General features: G+C 46.6%; 1 pseudogene; it reads left to right on the top strand.

Moving 5' to 3' along the window:
• Window positions 1-462: 462 nt before the first annotated feature.
• LOC142079765 (uncharacterized) lies at window positions 463-13,395 on the top strand (annotated as a pseudogene).
• Window positions 13,396-21,751: the final 8,356 nt, after the last annotated feature.

The raw sequence follows: 21,751 nt of genomic DNA, 5'->3' as shown, positions 1-21,751 counted from the left end.
GTTAAATTATGACCATCATGCTTTTGGCTTGTGCCAGGTAGCACTTAAGCAATTCCTAAGCACTGTCTAAGCATGGCCTGGGCCAGGTAACGTAGGAAGCGATACAGAGTGTGCCACTTTGGTATGTCCTCCTGCACTGTCCTCCAGCAGAATTTCTCCTCATGCAACTTTCTTGCTCTCACACCAGTCCTCAAAGCACTCTGAACGCAGCATCATCCTGTTAAAAAAACTCACTAGTAGGAGCTGCTTTTTGCCATTTTTTTAATTAGACAAGACCACTGCACTTGGTTATAGCAGGATCATGGGAGCAATCAACATGGCTATTCTTATTGCAATCTAAGAAGAACCAAGTTGAGCAAGAATGGTGGAGTCTCTCACTATCTGCTTTTAGACTGAGGGAAATGAAGGCGAGGCTTCCACAAGCCCAGTGCCCAGAGTGGGGACAAAATGACCCAGCTCAACATGGCTTACATGCAAGTGTTCAGCCAGAACCACCTGTTCACCAGGAATGCATCTGACACCAAACTGTACCGGCTCTGTGAGAGAGGGACTGCCGCCATGCCCCTTAGCAAACCTGGCCCAAGACCAGAGATCCTGTCCACCTAAGTTCAAGCACCCCTCTTCGTAACCCTTGTGAGGAACTGGAACCCTCTACATCACTGGTGTGGATGCAGAGGATGTCAGACACAGCCCACCATTTCCTCAACTGACCGTCTTCCACAGCAACTGCATCAGACAAAACCTGAGTAGCTTGGGACCACATCTGTCCAACAACCTACTGTGTCACCAAGCTGGGAACTACCTTCCACTCATGGCCAGCATGTACATGGGGTAAATGGGATGTCTTTTCCTGGCTTGACATTGGGGAGAATTTACCTTTCCCTTTCCCTTCTTTCCCTTTTCTTTTCCTTTTTCCTTCCCCTTCCTCTTCCCCTTTCCTTTTTTTCTCTCTTTTTTTTATTTTCCCCAAAAAGTAACTTTTGCAATGAGAACTGAGGTATCCCATCGGCTATGGACCCTGCTAATACATCTTTGTGCATGTGAATCTGTCTCAACATGGTTTGTTGCAACACCTGGGACATTGGGTTTTTACTATTGCATGATGTTTAAGGTCATCCAAAGGAGATATACTTTATCCTTCAGGTGATAACCTACCAACATGGCTAGTGAGTAAAGAGCAGAGCAGCCCAGCACTCTTCAGTGTGGCCAGGCAGGAGCCTTTCACAGAGCAACTCGTGCTCCTCCGAAAGCATCCTCTGCTTGCTGGTTGGGCACTGATAGCAGCAGTAGGCACTACATCCCTGCCTGTACAGCACAGGCTGCAAACAGCAAAAGCACAGGGACCTGTTCCAGGAGAGGCAGCCTGACTCCACCTCAACCTCATCCTGAGACCAGTTAAGTGGTGCTGTGGGAAGAGAAAGAAAACCCAGAGCCTTGTAGAAGGTATGCTCTGTGAGGATGCCCCACGGAGCAGTTGTGAGAGGGCAGTTTGTCCAACAGCCTCCAACTGCCCCACCCCACTCCAAACCTACCTGCTGACCCCACACTGCTTGTACCTGGTCAGAAGGAGTCAGAGATTGCTAGTCTACAGAGGTGGCATCTCTCTTCTCTGCTGGGATGGGATTCATCTGATGTGGCCAGCTGTGCCTCTGCTGGCTCCAACCCAAAGGAGGCAGCTGTCCCCTTCTCCCGGGCCTGGGGAAATAGCAAAGGCAGACGCAGCACCCACTTAACCAGAAACTGCTAACCTGGGGGTGAAGCCTGCAGAGCCCAGTTTCAGAGCCTGAGCATGTCGTGGTGCCTCATGCATGGGGCAGGGGAGAAGAGACTGGGGGACATGCAAGAGGCATGTGGCTTGCCCATGGGACACAGTTCATGCCACAGCCTATGCCTACTAACTTGTGGTCCCATTCAGGGGTGACCCTGTTAGCCATCACAGCCCACATGGTGCTTCTGGCCTCGGGGTACCAGACAGCTCTGGGAATGTTTGTTACTATTATTAACACAGGTGTGGTGTTTGTGCCCATCTGCAGCACTTCCCTTACCTCACTGGGGTGTTGTGAGGACAAGTACCTTAAAAGACTGAGTCAAATGGGGCATCGGAGTAATGGAGATCATAAGAACACTGGTTATAACAGCAGAAGATGATGACACATCAGTGCCTATCTTTCCATCACGTTTTGTTTAGTCTGATGTTTCTAATACCCGTGACAGACCCGTGTCTAGGACAAAGGCCCCCGAGGAGGCTGGTACAGCAGCACCAGGAATGCTTTGTGCTGTTGTTGCCACTGCATTCAAAGGGACACACACAGGCTTTCAGTAATCTGAACATCCCACTTTGGTTTGAACGTGCTCTGCATTTAGCCTCTGCCTTTTCTTAGCGTGCCTGGCAGTGGTTTGGGGTGCAAAGCAGTGCTGCAGTTTGGGCTTTGGCAACTGCAGGACAGAGGAACCTCCAGAACATCCCAGAGCATGGCCTACCCTGCATCCCACGCACTGTGTGCCCCGTAACTGCCTGACAAGCAGTTCCCACATGCTGGCAGGCAAATTGCTGGCATGCTCTGATACGGGGTTCCTGGGTGCTCTAGGGGGCTTGCCCATCTTGCCCACAGGTTCAGTGTCTCTACAGGCCTTGAGTCCGGTATTAAGGACAGATGGCCTCAGGGCTTCCCTTAGCTTGCAGCATCCTCCAAAGTTACTCAACACCCCAGGGTGTAAGAAGTCTTTAAAAGTCAGGACACTATCCTGTGGCAAAGGCTGGAGCAGCTTAGCAATCTGCAGTGCCCATTAACAGAGATGCTATGTGATTTCCAAGGATGAATCCATGTTCCAACAGCTTCTTCCAACCTAATTAGCTTTGGGATATATGATTGCAAAACCGCAGCAATTAGCAGATGGCTCAGGATCAAGTCTGGGACCTGATGTGACCGCAGTCAAAAGTGGAGGACGACTTCAGCTTCCAGTTTGGTACTGTGTCATCTTAATGCAAGTGGGGTTTTGGTTTTGCTTTTAACTGATATCTAAACCAAAAAAGGAGGGATCTATTTTTATTTAGCAAGATATGCAGAAGCATTATCAGCAAAAATATTGCCTGCAGTGTAGAGATGTTACATTTCATTTCAGGCAAATGCTGCTAGGGCTGCCTGGGATGTGACAAAATATCTGACTGATTGTTCTCCAAGTGCTGCTCTGTAGCCCTTGAAAAATCAACACATTAAGTTTTCACTATAGGCAAGCAATTAGGCACAGAACCATTCAAATGAAATCAAAATCAAATCTGGAGAGAAAACTGCAGAACATTTGCTTGTCATTTTACCTCAGGAAGTTTCAATACCGTTGTGCTCAGCACCAGCATGACCAGCCTTGGGACAGTGTATCTGGAGATGGGGTCCACAGGGGCAGGCTGAAACCCTAGGGAGAGCTCAGTGATGAGCCTGAAAAAATGTTGAAAGGTTGCTGAGCGTACGTTAGGGTGGGATATTCTGTGCATCCACCTAGCTCACCTTGGGCCTACATCCTATGGTACATCGTAGGGTCCTCGGCCCCTTCCCATCCCCCTTGGGGAGACAGGTGAAAGGGCTTTCTGCTCAGTCAGTTCACCTGGGCTTTTCTGGTGCAGAAGCAGAGCACAGAGAGCGGTGGCAGGGACAGGCTGCGTGCACCTCTGTGCGAAATCAGGTCACAGCCCAGGCACTCACCCAGAATCAAGAGAGAGAGCGCTCCTGGGTCTCCTGGTTCACCCATGGCTTTAGGGCTCAATGGAGTTAGTTAGCTTAATAAATAAAAAAATCTATGCAGTGCCTTTAGTGATGCTTAGAGTCTCATGCCCAGGGAACAGAAGCAGGATAACAGTGTGCTCCTCTAGCCAGCATACCAGCATGAAATAAGTTAGACTGTCAGGAGCCGAACCAAGACAAATAAGAATGAGAAATGTATATTTAATAGAGAAGGGACAACTTACCGAGGGCAATGGTGGATTCTTTCATTACATTCTCCCTCAAAGATCAAGTTGTGCAGTTTCTCTTGAGATACATGCTCTAGCTCCACCACAGCTCTTGCTCTGAAGCAGGAATTAGTTCAGTGAAGTCCTGAGGTCTGTGCTATGGCAGAAGTCTGACTGAATTGCCATAATGGTCTCTTCTGACCTTAAAAGCGAGTGCATCACTACATTGTCCTTTCCCCTTCATCCAGCCTCATATTTCACTTTTGTTTCTTTTCAAATTGTTTTATGGCACTCGTGAAATATCTGAGTACTTCACAAGGAATCACTTCTGATTCAGATTCCCTTAATGGTGTCGGCCATCCCTTTCTCTCACATGCACAACCAAAGCCATGAACATGCAAGTCCCAACTTGCACCAAAACTCTGGGTCGGAGCTAAGGAGAAAACCTCAGCTTGTGTCATCTGCTCCTGCACCACCACCCTACCACTGTGCCTCCAAACCAGCACATCTTACTCTGTGTTTTCGCTTCTAAGAAGAAATTGCACATAGACAAACTGAACAACGTGTTTGTCTATGTTTTTTAATTAGGCAGTGCCTCTTCCTGCCTCTCTTCACAACCTATTTGCCCCATCAGAGGCTGCCCAGATGCCCATTTACCTCAGACAGGAATCAGAGAGAGAAGAAAGTTCTGCACTTTCTTTGCTTATCTCGTTCCTGGACCTGAACAAAGGTTTAAAGGAAGAAGGGGGTGAGCCCAGGGGAGTTGTGTGAAACATGCATCATTTCTCCTACCAGCTCAAGGGAAGCTATTGCAAAGTAAGCAGAGATACCGGCTGTGTGGAGCTATCTTCCAGTATGCTGGTGCAGAAACCATGCCATATTCACAGTCTGGGAAGCCCATTAAGTTCGAAAAAGGGACCCCTGTCTTGCAAGCATGGGAAGGAGGTAAATGACAGGTGTGAAGGTGTAGACTGAAGCCAGCTGGACTTCCACTTGAGTAAAGATGTGTTTCCCTTCATCACATTCAGCCGCGTGCCTGTGCTCTGAGTTTGTTTATATCCACCTTATCAGCTGCAGTGGTGCTCCTAGAGAGAGAAGTTTTCTATTTATAGGCACCAGCGGTACATCCCTCACCTCCAGGACTGCAGGGCAATCTGCACCCTCCATCTTCTCCTGCTGCTGACAATCACTTCTCCATCTGGGCCAGAGACACAGGCACTCCTGCTTCCATGCGAGGAAAAAAGAAAAGGATTTTGTTCCCAAGCCCCAGCCTCTATTCCTCTCCACAGGAGGATAAGCCATAATGGTTATTTCTGTTTTCCTCTTTCTTAAACTCATGTGATCTAATTAATCTAGCAAATAAACAACTGAGGTAGGTCCCACCTCAGGGTGTACATCTGCACTAAACTGGAACTGTCTTTCCACTTTTTTACCTCTCACCCCTTTCCTGAGCAGTCACTGGGAGCATTCACTTAATGAAGTCCCACTTGAGCTCATTCGGAGGGATAAATACACACAGTTGATATTTCTGAAAATCTTATTAAGGATCAAGGAAAAAAAGTCTGGAGATGACCTTAATGGGTCATCTATTTCATCTACTACCTCATCACAAAACCTGTCCCAGTGCTTCACTGTCACCAACATTGGAAAGCTTTTTTCTTTTGTCTAATATCAATCTCCCTTGCTGCAATATACGGCTATGACTTCTTGTCCTATTCGCTACAGAGCTGACAAATAGATTATATGATGAAGAACTGATAAAGTACAAGCTAGAGAAGTGGACAGTGAGATGAACTGAAAGCTGGCTGAACTGCCAGGCTCGAAGGATTGCAATCAGCGGCAGGAAGTACGACCGGAGGCCAGTCACCAGTGGTGAGCCCCAGGGGCTGATGCAAGGGCCTGGGCTGCTTAACACCTCAATGCTGGCACAGAGTATACCCTCAGCAAGTCTGCAGATGACACAAAACTGCAAGAAGCAGCTGATACACCAGAAGGTTGTGCTGCCATCCAGAGGGACCTCGACAGGCTTGAGAAATGGGCTGACAGGAATCACATGAAGTTCAACAAAAGGAAGAGCAAAATCCTCCCCCTGGGAAGTAATAACCCCATGCCCCAGTAGAGGCTGGGGGCCGACTGGATGGAAAGCAGCTTGGCAGAAAAGGACCTGGGGGTCCTGGTGAACACCAAGTTGACCTTGAGCCAGCAATGTCACTTTGCAGAAAAGAAAGCCCAAAGCCTTGTGGTCTGCGTTGTTAGGAAAAGCATTACCAGCAGGTCAAGGGAGGTGATCCTTCACCTCTGCTCAGCCCTGGTGAGACATATCTGGAGTGCTCCGTCCAGGTCTGGGCTTCCCAGTAAAAGAGAGATGTAGACATCCTGGAGCAAGTCCAGTGATGGGCCACAAAGATGATTAAGAGATGGGAGCATCTGACATATGAGGACAGGCTGAGAGAGATGGGCCTGTTCAACCTGGAGAAGAGAAAGCTCAAAGGGATCTTCTCCATGTGTATAAATACCTGTTCGGAAGCAGTAAAGAAGACAGAGCCAGACTCTTCTCAGTCATGCCCAGTGACAGGAAAGGAAGAAATGGGAACAAACTGAAACACAGGAAATTCCATTTAAATTTAAGAACAAAACCTTTCTGAGGGTGATTGAACACTGGCACAGGTTTGCCAGAGAGGTTGTGGTGTCTCCATCCTCGGAGATATTCAAAACCCAGCCCTGAGCAACCTGCTTTAGCTGACCATACTCATAACAGGGGCTTGGATTAGATGTTCTCCAGAGGTCCCTGCCAATCTCAGCAATTCTGTTTTTCTGTGACTGTATTTCCTTCCCCTCACAGTAGCCTTTTACATTCTTGAAGGTAATTATCATATATCCCCCTCAATTCCGGTTAGTTCAATCTTTCTTCAGAAGACATATCTCATTGCGGGCTCCTGGACCTTCTTCAGTCAGGCTTTGCTCTTCTCAAAGTGCAATGTCCCACACAGGACATAGCACTCTAGCTGGACCTGAATGACAACAGTAAGTTTCAGAGTTAACAGGCCACAGAGAGAATCAGGTGAGCAGACAGATCTGAAAGAGAGAGAAGAAAAGGACAACAAGCAGACAACAGCTGCTATTTACCCACTGAGTGCCAGGAGACAGTTAAAAAATTTCTGTTCTAGGTATTTTAACTGAGATATCTTCAGAAATTTTCCAGAACTTTATATTATACCTGTTTGGGAAAGAATGTGGTTTGACTTCTTCCCCCCCCCCCCCCCCTTTTTTTATAATAAGTTCTTTAATTATTCATTTTTTTAAACAAGGGATTGAGCATCAGCCTTGGCTTTCCATATCCATTTTGTGCCATCCACTCCCCTGGAACCCCCAGTGGGAGTTGGCAGCCCTGTCACCTCACCTGAGACCCAATTCCCCCCATGTGCCCAGCAGAGGACTAGCTTTTCAGAGGGCAGACGATGCTGGTGAGCTCCCATGCGCTGTGCCTGCAAGCTTGGCAGCGGGTGGACTCTTCCCGGTACTCCAGAAGCCAGGACGGGAGCCAAGAACCAGGAGCAAGAGCAGCCAAAACAATCAACTTCAATGTGCTGTACTCTAAAAAATATGAGCATGTACCAAAGTAGGAAGGCTACAACAAGGGGCTGTCTTGGGCTGGCTTGTTTATCGTTTCATTCCTCACCCCTGCCTCCTTCTCCCTTGTCTCTGTTGCCAAATGCAGGTACGTAGCCCACTTCAAAATACAGTAGAAATGAAGGGAAGAAAAAATTCTTAAAGTCATACAAATATGAATTCCTCCCTCATAACAAAGGCCACCCTCTTAGTACCCTGTCAGTGTATTATGCACTGAGAGTTTTCACCCCTGCAGAGCAGGCACCAGATGGATAAGGGAGGGAAGAAGTTGTGCTTTTCCTTGGCTAATAGCTTTGTTCTGAAAACCTAAGGAGGTTGTTTTGAGCTGCTTGATGGTTTCTGCCTGCTGTAGTACTAAAGGAAAGACAGTGAACGGCACAAAAAGTATCAGGCTGACAGACTTCAAAACGGAGTCATAAACTGGGAGAAAGCAAGAGAGGATGCTATCGGCAGAAGATGGCAGTAACCAGTGACCCCCAAGTACCCCAAGGTATTTACCTGTGAATAAACCTGTGCCGTTTCGGTATAGTCCAAAGTCCTGCTATCCTGTTTGACCCAGAGAAGATTTTCAAACCTTCTAGCCTGCTTGGGCAGTATTCCCCTCAAACCAAAGAGGTCATTCCCAGAGCAGAGACAAAACCAGATATCTCATTGTTTAGAAACAATTTAGTAATATGTTTGCAAAATGAGGAAGGGGGGAAACCTTAACTGAAGTCTGATATGTATACTCTGATATTGCATGTATCTTTGTTTCATGGCTGTTTTAGCTGCAGTCTTTCTCTTGTATTTATTCTGAATGTAAAGATCTGGGTGTAATACCAATGTGTACTTGCATAATACAAGAACATAAGATCTAAACACAGTGTGGATATAGGAATCAAGAAGAAATGTGTCATTATTTTGAGTGAAGCACAATAACAAAATCAGAATTTAAACCCTGTCTTCTTGTCCCAAGTATGAAATGAAGAATTCAATTTTAAAGCTTTTTTTCCCCTCCTTGATTTGGCAGGCCTATTAGTGAGCAAGAATACATCTGCTGATCTTTCATTAGAAGGGCTCTTAGCTCTTCACCTGCTTGGCTGGTGACAGTCACAGCACTTCAAGGGGGTGGGGTGTTGGCAGTACTCACTGCTGGGGATCCAAGGTGCTGGTAGAGACCTCCTGAGGTTTGTCCTGCAGAGCAGAGTATCAGTTGTGTCAACCCTATTCGTTATATGGTAACAGACCTATGGACATTCACTTCTGGTTCAAGCTTTAGTGGAAATTTATGGACATTTATGGACATTTACTCTCTGGTTCAAGCTTCCATCGCACTCCACAAAGCAAAAGATCACAGGGACCAACTCTGGTCTCCTGGACCCCATTTTACAAGGATTATCACTCTGCTCTGTCTGCTGCAGAGGACAGGACCACCTCCTTGGCTTCTTCTCAAGGTGAGGCGCTCTCTGTAGAGGTGTAGGTGAGGCCCTGAGTTTTCAGCTTCCCTGAGAGCACTGGTGATGCTGCAGCTGTTTTTCTTTCTACTAAACTTTCCCAGCTTTATTGAGATCTGAACTCCGAGAGATAGTGATAAATGTAATTCTGTCCTCCTCACTTTCCTTCCATTTTTACAGATTGCAGGCTAGGTACTCCTGAATTAGGATATCTATTTCCAGAATAGCAACAATGGATTTCAATCTCTGATGTATTTAATGAGAAATTATAAATTAATAGTCCTTCTTCACAGAAGATCTATGCTAAATCCATGTGGGATCCTTAAGAACTGCATAGTGAAAATAATTGACTGGCTGTACAGCCGTAACAAACACAATTTAATCTAGGAATATCAGGACCATCTAAAGTTTAAAAAAAGCACTAAAATCACGTGGCAAAAGGGTTTAATGTGTCCTCAGCAGACCTGGCTATGCCAAATTTAATTAAGGAGTTCTATTTGTGTCAATAAATTATCATCCAAGGTAAAATAAAAGTCATTCGATTTGTTAAAATTCAATTTTATTTAGGTGTGCAATTAGTGGGTTTATCCTATTGCAAAATAATTCTGCCAAGAAATCAATTTTAGCACCAGCAGAGTACAACTGAGTCTATAAACAGTCTTCCAATACTAACTGGATACAGCTATGGACAGGATGTTTTATATAAATGGCATATTTCTCTTTCACATACACACACAGAGACAAATAGATATCTCTGTAACCATTTCCTAAAAATCATTAGCTGAATGCTACTGTAATACTACTAAAACTAAGAACGGTATTTTCTTAGAGAAATGGCTGAAGGCAGCTTCAGGAATGAGACAAAGTGGAAAAAAAAAACCAGCATTCATAATCTTGTCTGTCTGCATGTCGTATTTTAACCCCAGTCAGCAACCAGCTACTAAGAAGAAAGTTTCCCAGCTGAAATCAGGACACTGCATCTCTCTGTTTTTTTCAAAGGTCATGCCGTAGCCCTGCGTTTGTTCCGTACTGTTTTCCAAAAAAATATGGATGAAATCAGATCAAGAAAATGGTACCAAGAAGTCGTCTAAAGGACTTACAAGTGAGCTCTCCACCATTGCATTGCTGCAGCAAGGATGAAAAGCATTTCCAATGCTGCCAACTATGGCAGGATGCCTGCTAACCTGTCGGTAGGAGAAGCCTGGTTGTGGAGGATGGGCAAGATGTGCTTGTGCATATTTTATCTAGGCGGCCTTGATAAACCCACCAAAAAGTGAATTGCAGGCCGGAAAGATAATTGCTATCACTGGGAAATTGTCACATCGCCTAAACTGAGCCACCCAGTAGGTAATTAGGGTAGTAGCTGCCTAATGTGCCTGCTTTGGCAAATCGGGTCACTCCTCGTTTTGCCCGGCTCCACTGATTACACATCCTGTATGCATGTTAGCTCCCTTTGGGAGTGAACATCCAAGAGGAAACTCAGGCACCTCAAGAGGACAGCGTCTCCCAGGGTCTGCAAAGAGAGGGCACTTGGAAAGCAAGAAATTTGGCTGCCTCCAAAGGAGACACTCCTTCAACTCCATCTCAGCAGACTTTGCTCTCTAAACCTTTCTTCTTAGGGACAGGGAATGGCATAACCTTCCTGTTACAAAAAGCCCTTCTCTGAAGGCTGGAAGAAAAGCCATGTCATTAGTACGTGTATTTTGAACAGAGAAAATGCCATGTATATGCATGTAAGTGTAAACTGGTGTGAGCGCATGTGTTTTTAATGTTTCATCTGCTGTGCAGGGAGGCTGTGGTCAGTCCAGAGCTCACTAGGTTTGAGTGGTCAGGAATTAGCCCCTCCACACATCTTTGCCCCAGGATCTCTGCCTGAGGCCATCCACAAAGACAATATACCTAGCAACAGCTTTAAGAGGTCAGTTCACTGCAGAGTATGTCAGGACCCACAGTTTTAGGAGGATTGTGAGAGACTGAACTGTAGAACATTAATCTCAAAGATTGCTTATCTAACCAAAGCATCCTCTGAATACGTGTGAAGGACTGAACTGTAGAACACTTGTCTCAAAGATTGCTCTGAAGACGATAAGAGCGGCGTGGAAGGCCAGGGAGGCCTCCGGTTTGCAGGGGCTTTTTACTTTTGATAATAAAATGTTGTTTAGGATATGCGGCATTTGACCTCGTTTGCGTCTTAATCTCGCTTTTGGGATCGTATCGAAACCTCTCCCGACATTGGATCGGGACATTTAAATTGGCGTCACGGATAGGATCCCTTGACACAAGAGTGCCATACTGTTTTTTTACGTGAGACCTCTCAGGAAAGTAAGGGGTGCGGGACTATGAAACTTACGTGCTGCCTTCCTGAGACGACCGCTTCCCCGCTTTCTATAAGATGAGGGATACTAAAACTGTTCCTTCGGGGAAAGAAGTTCTGTTTGAGTTTTTGGAAAAACATGGTGCGCGACCCTCTGTACCCGGAGTGGACTGGGCTCAGGGAAATTGGTATAACCTGCAGAGTGTGGTTGATCGAACGAGTGCTTTGCAAAAGGATGCGAGAGTGAGATCTGGAAGAGGAAAAGCGATTGTTTGTGCTGTTCTCGGTGCCAGTTTAGCCGCTGCTGTAGAGGCGAGGGAGCGCTGTCGCGTTGAGGAATCCCAAATTGTTGAATCCCTCCAAAACCTCGTTCGGTCCCTTCAGGGGCAAGTGGCGGAATTAAAAGAACAGCTTGAAGGAGAGAGAGACCTGGTGAAACATCTGCAGATTGCTTTTAAGGAGCAACTCTCTGCGGGCACTGCCCACGAGGAAATACCCCCAGGATCAGAAACTGGTTATCCTTTTAACAACTTGCAGGCAGCGAGAGAAAAAGGAGAGAAATTAGAACCACTCTTGCTGCGACCCTTGGTTAAGGCTGAGTATATTTATGATGATGATCAGGATCAGTTCCCCCAAGTTACAACCAAGGAGATCCCCTATACCGCCCCCGAGTTGGCGAAGTTAAAAAAGCATTTTGGTTGAACCCTTAGGGAGTCGGAGACGGAGTATGTGTGGAGAGTATTGTTATCTGGGGGGATCAGATTTTGTTAAGTGAAGAGGAGGCGGAGGGGTATTGGGGACCTGGAATATTTTTAACTACAGGGAATTACCGCGCCCCTTGGTCTTTAACCGAGCGGGCAGCCTATTGGGCGGGGGGTTTAAACCCCTTGGAGGGGGGGGATCCCCTCACAATCATGGGGACGGTTGATCAATTGGTGGAAAGTGTGCAGAAGGCAGCTTGCTTGCAGATGATGTATGATCGGAAGTTGGAGCCTAGGCAGGATGATGATGCCGGTAGACCCTGAACGAATGACTCCCCTTATAAGAGGACTCCCCGATTCCTTAAAGCCAATTGGTATACAATTACAGGGGATAATATAGGCAATGTCTGAGGGCGAGAGTTGTGGCTGCTTTAGAAGGACTTAGGCCCGATTGGCACTGCCGGCCCCCGGATAGGAAGATGTGGACTTGGGGGGAGGTAGCCCAAGAATTGATCAATTACAGGTGCAAGTATGGCCCTGTTAACCTTCCGGCCACTAAAATAGACTCTAGGGGCCTGAGGCGAGCTGAAGGAAAAATGGTTCCACATCCTGAGGGTGATGGAGGAACACCCCTCGCTAAACCACCCGGAGGGAGGGACATCCCAAACAAGCGCAAGAGTCTGTGGGCAAAGGGATGGCAAAAGGGGATTCCGCGTGACTTAATGGATGGATTGCCAACTGACAAGTTAGAAAACTTGGTATCGGGATGGCCTAATAAACCAGCAGATAAAGAGATGGGTTCTGAAAATACTACCCCGAATGCACCCTCTTTAATCGCCTTATCAGAGACAAATGTCCCTCGAAATTCAGCGGGAAACGAGATTCTTCGCCCTCTGATGGTGAGTGGGGGGGCGAAGGTTGGGTATGTGGAAAGAACAAATGGCTTGTTGGAGCGCTTTCTTAAACCACACAAGCCAGGATGGGCCAAATGGCTGTGGGATGCAGTGACTAGTGTCAACAGTTGTTGGGGTATAAACGGATGCCTGAAAATTACCACGTTCTGTCCGAAGGCCCCAACCATTATGCCAGCCTCATACAGCCCTGATGATCCTAAAAATCCGTCACGTTTTCTGGGCCAACCAGTTTTGGTTGAACTCCTCACTGTGGGAGCCATACCCCTGGTACTGGAAACTCCAATGAATAAGTATGCCTGGAAGGGAAAAGATGCTCACAGGAAGGAATATAAGATTAACACGAGGTGGATTATTCCATCTTTCTAATGATAACCTGCCTCCGGTCCCTTAAAACGGACCGAGTTTGCTTTCTTTTCTTTTTCAGGTGGAGGCTCTGAAGCCAGCCAGAAGGAATACATGAAGCTGCTGATTGCCTGAATGGTTTTGTCGGTGATTTCTGTGTTAATATTCATAGGGTGTCTGATATACCATTGTAAATTATGTTTTGGTCGACCATTATCACCATCTTTAGTATCTGGGGAACCTCCTGCTCCCCCCTTTCTGACTCATGGCAAAATTGAATTTATTGCTTTAGGTCAACAATAGCTGATACCTTTAATCTTACCAATTGTTGGGTGTGTGGAGGGCCATTTGGTCTCGAAAGATGGCCATGGATCTCCGTCCCCCTTTCTCCTAAATGGTTAGTGAATAATTACAGTGAGATAAATGATTCCTATTGGAGTGAGGACACACAGCCCTGGACAGTACAATACCCGGCCCGAGGTGAATATTGTCTAAATTGAACGCGGGAGGGTGGTGTTTTTGTGGGAAATAGCAAATGTAATTGGACCTGATCTCCTTCTATGACCAGGTGACCCGCCTAGTGGATGAGGGGAAGGCAGTGGATGTGGTCTACTTGGACTTCAGTAAGGCCTTTGACACTGTTTCCCACAGCATTCTCCTAGAGAAGCTGGCGGCTCACGGCCTAGACAGGTCCACTCTTCGCTGGGTAAAAAACTGGCTGGACGGCCGAGCCCAGAGAGTTGTGGTGAACGGAGTTAAATCCAGTTGGCGGCCGGTCACGAGCGGTGTTCCCCAGGGCTCAGTACTGGGGCCGGTCCTGTTCAATATCTTCATCAATGATCTGGACGAGGGGATCGAGTGCTCCCTCAGTAAGTTTGCACACGACACCAAGTTGGGCGGGAGTGTTGATCTGCTGGAGGGTAGGAAGGCTCTGCAGAGGGACCTGGACAGGCTGGATCCATGGGCCGAGGCCAACTGTATGAGATTCAACAAGGCCAAGTGCCGGGTCCTGCACTTCGGCCACAACAACTCCAGGCAACGCTACAGGCTTGGGGAAGAGTGGCTGGAAAGCTGCCCAGAGGAAAAGGACCTGGGGGTACTGGTTGACAGCCGGCTGAACATGAGCCGGCAGTGTGCTCAGGTGGCCAAGAAGGCCAACAGCATCCTGGCCTGTATCAGAAATAGTGTGGCCAGCAGGAGCAGGGAGGTGATCGTGCCCCTGTACTCGGCACTGGTGAGGCCGCACCTCGAATACTGTGTTCACTTTTGGGCCCCTCACTACAAGAAGGACATGGAGGGGCTGGAGCGTGTCCAGAGGAGGGCAACGAAGCTGGTGAAGGGCCTGGAGCACAAGTCTTATGAGGAGCGGCTGAGGGAACTGGGGTTGTTTAGCCTGGAGAAGAGGAGGCTGAGGGGAGACCTCATCGCGCTCTACAACTACCTGAAAGGAGGTTGTAGCGAGGTGGGTGTTGGTCTCTTCTCCCAAGTAACAAGCGATAGGACGAGAGGAAATGGCCTCAAGTTGCGCCAAGGGAGGTTTAGATTGAACATTAGGAAAAATTTCTTTACTGAAAGAGTGGTCAGGCCTTGGAACAGGCTGCCCAGGGAAGTGGTGGAGTCACCATCCCTGGAGGTATTTAAAACACGTGTAGATGAGGCCCTTAGGGACATGGTGTAGTGGGCATGGTGGTGTTGGGTTGACGGTTGGACACGATGATCTTAGAGGTCTTTTCCAACCTGTATGATTCTATGATTCTATGATTCTATGATTCTATGACCTATACATGTGGAAACCATTGCTTCATTGAGGGCTGTAAGACAACGCTTAACTACAATAATGAACCTTTTGTACCTCATGAGCTGGGATGGGTCTGGGTAAATGAGACCGAGCACCGGAAAATATTTCCTTCCTATTGGTCTCCGATCAATCGCACGAAAATCATTACCGGTGCTGCTGAAAATTGTTCTTGGAGTAATGACACCGGTGCTTGGTCCTGTTCTATTTACAAGATACCTGGCAACAATGTACTCCTACCATCCACTCGGAGCAGGTAATACCACATATTTCCAATTACCATGGACCCCCACAGGTCTGTTTGAAAATGGTACCTGGGCACTGAAAAGTCATTACTGGATCTGTGGACATCACGCATACAAGCAGTTGCCCAAAAATTGGACTGGGGTGTGTTATGTGGGGCTAATCCGCCCCTTACTCTTTTTACTCCCGGATGACAGAGGTGATGGGTTGGGTGTTATGATGATCTCAATCGATATTGGCAATTGATACCTCTGTAACAGGTGGAAGTGGTCAAACCTGGGGTAAAGACGAGTGGACCCCTCAACGTATCATACAATATTATGGACCTGCTACCTGGAACCCCAACGAGTGGGTTAGTGGTCCTCAAGAACCTATCTGTAATTTAAATTGTATTACTCGGTTGCAAGCCGTTCTAGAGATTATTACTAACGAGATGGCCCATGCCCTGGATCTATTAGCAGATCAGGCCACCCAAATGCGAACAGCGATATTCCAACATCGTATGGTTCTCAATTATCTGCTAGCCGAAGAAGGGGGCGTTTGTGGTAAACTTAATGACTCCAACTGTTGTTTAAAAAGTGATAGCGGCAAAATTGTCAAACAAATTACCGCAGGAATACGACAACTGGCCCATGTTCCTGTTCAGACCTGGAAGGGTTGGGAATTTGATCCCTTCTCCTGGCTCCCAGGCAGCCCATGGGTTAAGCGAGTTTTATTTTATTTGTTATACAGTTTTGCCATGTTGTTGTTTTTACCATGTGTTATTCCATGTTTTATACAGTTAATTCAACTTGTTGTAACCAATATGCAATTTGTGACTACTGTTTCACCTGATGGTGTCAAACAAATTCGCTCTGTGTGCCAAACTACACCGTCAGTAGTGCAGATTGTATGAAACGCTCTTTTCTGGCCTTTTCTACATAACTCTCTTTTCTTACAACCATGGGTCCTGAAGCAACCTTTGAGTCACAGGTGTGAGAGACTGAACTGTAGAACATTAATCTCAAAGATTGCTTATCTAACCAAAGCATCCTCTGAATACGTGTGAAGGACTGAACTGTAGAACACTTGTCTCAAAGATTGCTCTGAAGACGATCAGAGCGGCGTGGAAGGCCAGGGAAGCCTCCGGTTTGCAGGGGCTGCGCTGTGGGCCAGACTCGGTTGAGCACAGGAATGTAGCAACGTGCCGTTGCCATGGAAACTACAGCCCTTGAACAGGACTAAAAGGGACTGCCAAGATGAGCCCGGTGCGCGTCGCCCACCGGGGACCCTGCCGAAACACCGAAAGACTTGGAGCCCCGGCACGCAGCGGATCCATGGTGGTGACTATTCCTGCAACTCTATCCCGAATGCTTGCTTGATTTCTGTCTTTGTTCTGATCTATCCTATCGCTACTAATTTTTACTTTTGATAATAAAAGGTTGTTTAGGATATGCGACATTTGACCTCGTTTGTGTCTTAATCTCGCTTTCGGGATCATATCGAAACCTCTCCCGACATTGGATCGGGACAGAAGATGATGTTTGTAGGTGTCACATGTTCTTTCACTGTGGTTATTACCTCCTGGTGTCTAAGGAGGGCTGGTGGTAGGATTTGGGTTTATGGTACAGATATATTCTAATGCTCAATTTCCTTCTGGATTCTACAGAGTCCCCAGAATTAGGCAGAAAGCTGGTATCACGGACCAATTCCTTCTTTTAATATTTATTATGGTCCTCTTGCTACAGTTGAGGATACAGTCGGGATTGGAATTAGAGTGAGGACCGCAACACTTTCTAGAGACCAGTCTATTCTAGAGGGTGTAAAACACTAGGAAAAGGACTGGTGGTGCTGTGACCAAAGCCATAGGTTCTCTTTTCCCATAGGGAATGAACCCTTGGCTATCGGCAGGCACAGGGTATGGGGTGTACTTGGCTTGTGTAGTTAACTTCAGTGAGGCAAACATCATTGTAGGGCCTTCAACAATGTAAGGACAGCTGGTGTTAGCATAGGTAAAATGTGCTCCTTTAGGGAGGGGGGTCACCTCCTGCCTGTGAATAACATTAGGGTTTGTGTTGGGATTATAGTTATAGCTTGGAGAATATAAAATGTCAGAAGCATAACTACTTCTTGCAATATGCAAAGCCTACAGACATAGTGAGAGGATTTGTGTTGAGAAGAGGAAATTCTTTTCAAGCCCTTTTACAACACAGATTGGTTCCCCGACTTATAACTCTGATCAAGGTTTGAAGAGCTTGGAAACCTTCATGAGCCCAGCATATTGCTGAATGCTACAGCATTTAGACAGCTACAAAGAAGACAAAGGTTAGCAAAGGTCCTTTCTCCTGTACAAGCTCTTTTACTGCAGGGATTGGTCCCCTGACATCAGAGTTAGGGGTGGGGATAGGGTCTGCAAATGTCAGCCATAAGTGCACCATATTACCACACTCTCCACTGCCCAGAGACAGAAAGCAGCTGCTTTCAGCAATGCTCCATACCCTTTCAGCACAGGAAAAAGCGTAAAGCCTAAAGCATCAATGGATAAGCCTGTTCCCACATGTGGCAAGATCAGCCGAGAAAAAGAAACACTCTGGTATTGGCATGACTGGGCAGGGGCAGGGGCCGTTAGGCTTTGCTCTCTTCTGCAGGGACCGATCACTTGGGGTAGCAGTTATGTGAGACAATTTATATTTTTCAAGAGCCCTTTGTGTGTTGTGTGGCCCACAGTCACAGAGTAGAGACCAATGCTCTCTCTTACTGTGGGGATTGCTGCCCCGGGTACAATTAAGGTAAAGATTTGAGCTGGGATTACCTTTTCTCTCTCCCCAGACTGTTCTCACTGCCTTCTGCAGTGCCTGTGTGGCAGTTCCTTCCTTCTGGAGTAAATCAATCATCTCCCTCCCAGAGGAAATCTGAGCACAAGTGATGGCGGAACAGTGCAGACAGACATTGTGGACACAGACGCCATTGTATTCAGCTCTTCCCTCCCAGGACAAGCCCCAGCAGTGTCCTAGCAAGCCTTGCAGCCTCCTCCCTTGTGCCAGGGGACAGATCACATGCCCGTCACGCAGGAACCAACTGAGGGGTCTGTGACACAACCATCCCCGGCACTTAAAGCACTTTGGATTAAAAACCCACTCACATACATAATAGTGATCTCTATGTCTCAGAGTCACAGGGGTTGCACAGTGGATCAGGGAAGACTTTGGTCAAGGAGTGTCCTGGCCACTCCATGCCAGGGGTGCAGCCCTGGGCACCACGGACATGAGCCACGTCACACCAAGCAGCAACAGGTCTCTCCATAGAATCATAGAATCATACAGGTTGGAAAAGACCTCTAAGATCATCGAGTCCAACCATCAACCCAACACCACCATACCCACTAAACCATGTCCCTAAGCGCCTCATCTACATGTCTTTTAAATACTTCCAGAGATGGTGACTCAACCACTTCCCTGGGCAGCCTGTTCCAATGTTTAACCACTCTTTCAGTAAAGAAATTTTTCCTAATATCCAATCTAAACCTCCCCTGGAGCAACTTGAGGCTGTTTCTTCTTGTCCTATTGCTTGTTACTTGGGGGAAGAGATCGACACCCACCTCGCTACAACCTCCTTTCAGGTAGTTGTAGGGGGCGATGAGGTCTCCCCTCAGCCTCCTCTTCTCCAGACTAAACAGCCCCAGTTCCCTCAGCCGCTCCTCATAAGACTTGTGCTCCAGACCCTTCACCAGCTTCGTTGCCCTCCTCTGGACACGCTCCAGCACCTCAATGTCCTTCTTGTAGTGAGGGGCCCAAAACTGAACACAGTATTTGAGGTGTGGCCTCACCAGTGCCGAGTACAGGGGCACGATCACCTCCCTACTCCTGCTGGCCACACTATTTCTGATACAGGCCAGGATGCCGTTGGCCTTCTTGGCCACCTGGGCACACTGCCGGCTCATGTTCAGCCGGCTGTCGACCAGCACCCCCAGGTCCTTTTCCTCTGGGCAGCTTTCCAGCCACTCTTCCCCAAGCCTGTAGCGTTGCCTGGGGTTGTTGTGGCTGTGCAGAGACAGCAGTGAGAAAGGAGTTTGAACTGCTTAGGGAAAAGAAGCTCCAGAGGACTTCCTTCCTGCACCAACAAGTGAGCCTACATTTGATGCTCAGGCAGGTGTTACAGATGTCTTTCTTCCCACAACTTCACTCCTTCACACAGTTCCCAATTTTATTTTCTGGTCCACGGTTAGTTTTGCTGCAGGGTGATGCAAAGCCATAGGACAGTCTATGTAATGGCAGGATAACTTGATCATATAGAAAAGAGGGAAATAGTACTACACCCAAAAAAAGAAGGAAAAGAAAGTGATTAAAATCGTGACCTTATATTTACAATAATTTTCAACTTAAAACAACTCAAAACATCTCTGTGCACTGAAAAAAATTTTCATTTTTACTGTAATTTCTGCCCCAAGTCTTCTGCATGCTTATCACACATGAAACAAATCTCAGCTCTTCACACCACCTCATCTGTAACACTGCATGACCCAGAACTACTAATATCAGACATTTGTATAATGTTCCTCAGATGAGCAGTACCTCTTAACTCATTAGGAACATACATCCATGAACAAGATCATAAAGATGCCTTGGGGTGAAATTCCAGCCATGGGTCAGAATCTCCTACTAACTGTAGCTGCTTCAGGATTTCACCTCATACCACAGACACAAAGCCATGGTGCAATAAACAATCCTGAGTCCAACAGACAGAAAGGAGTTTAGGATCTGTTAAGACCAAGATATGAGGTTACTTACCAAAGCTCATGAAGGAAGCTTGTGGCACGACCTGAACACCGGTGATGCATCTCTGACATTTACGTTTTGTGCTTCGCACTCCCAAGCCATCCTTCCAACCACTCCTCAACAGCTGTCTTCATCCGCATGGCAAAGAATGGAAGAGTTATGGTTTATTCTGGTTGTAAACCAGTTCAGTCTTCTGTGGTGTTGGTGACGCTGGTGAAGAGAAGCTGCCTTTGAATACTGATAGCTTTGTGCATGCAAATATTATTGATTATGAGCATCAGGGAAAAAAAAAAGAGTAAAACCTTACCAGTTCATTCCTATTTAAACTAGCTATCTTGCCACCCTACAACATAAATCAGCATAATCAGGAAAAGACACAACATTTACTAAGCTTTACATCCAACCAACCTTCATGTAATAGGTAGCTCCAGTCCTTTAGACCTTACACAGCTTTTTTGGATAGTGATGGGCAAGAGAGGTCATCGCAGCAATCCAGCAACGGGTGTGGCTGAAGCAAGAACCTTTTGTCTCTCATCTCCATAGACAAATGTTGCTTGGCTAGGCAGAGAAGCTGTGTGTCGCACACATTCAGTTGCATTCAAAATCCTTTAAAAAGGACATTGGCATCTAAGACTAGAGCCAGTCTGGTGGAAGCTTTCTGGTCACAAATGCAAAGACCGTAGATATATTTTTATTTCTCTTTTAAACACTGATTACCAGGAAGCGGAAGTGTTTTTAAATACCTTGGTTCCAGTGTCCTGAGGTTTTTAATGGAAAGTGAAAATGATGAAGGTCACGTATTAATATTTCATTGACCACCAGTCAAAACAGGTTGGCTGGCGAATATTTTATGCCTTCCCACCTGCGCAGAATTGCCATTGCCCTCCATTAAGGACCTGATTCCCATTAGCTTCTTCCAACTGATGTGGGGAAGGGGAACATGTTGTGTGTGCAGTGCTGGAATAGGGAATGAGATTTTTGCAACCTTTCATTTAAAAAAGAAATCCTTGGGGGTCTGTGAATGGCAGGTTGTACTGGTGATCTCTCAGAGCTGTTCAGACCTAATGGCACGATGACACCAAAGCTGACCTTTCTTCACCAACCTCCTCTATGTCAAGGATTTACATTGCTGATTTCAGAGAGCAATGATTGCTTCTCCCTTGGTTTACTCTGTTGAGGAAAAGGCTGGTCAGAAATCACTGTTTACTGTTTTGATTGAAGGCATCAGGACTCTGGATATTTCTTCTGTCTTTAAAGGCATACATTAAGATGTCATCTATCTGGAGCTCACTATGGAAAATATTCTAGTTGGGGTGGACTGCCTGCCAGGAAAGACTGATGGTTTGCTTCAGTAAAGGAAATTAAACTAAAATAAGATCCGAATTTGAAGCTCTGGCCACAGTCTGAGTTGAGATGTATTTGTGTTTCTAAAGGACTTCTAAAGAAACTTAATTTAATCCTAAACCCAAAAGAAAACAATTTGTATTCGTGCTTGTTTTTTTCTGATTCTGACTGAGATCAGAACAAACGACATCCACAAAATGACAGCGGGAGATTTTTGCCTTAAAGGAAATTTGGAAAAGATACTAGCTCTCTCCAAAACAATTGTGTTTATGAGGCTGTCGGGCTAATTTTGCGGACATAAGAACTGCAACTAATCACACTAAAATCAGGCTGCCTGA

Source organism: Calonectris borealis, chromosome 2, assembly GCF_964195595.1.
Source record: "Calonectris borealis chromosome 2, bCalBor7.hap1.2, whole genome shotgun sequence".
NCBI lineage: Eukaryota > Metazoa > Chordata > Aves > Procellariiformes > Procellariidae > Calonectris > Calonectris borealis.
Note: the sequence above shows the minus strand (reverse complement) of the source record. Positions and strands in the feature narration are given on the sequence as shown.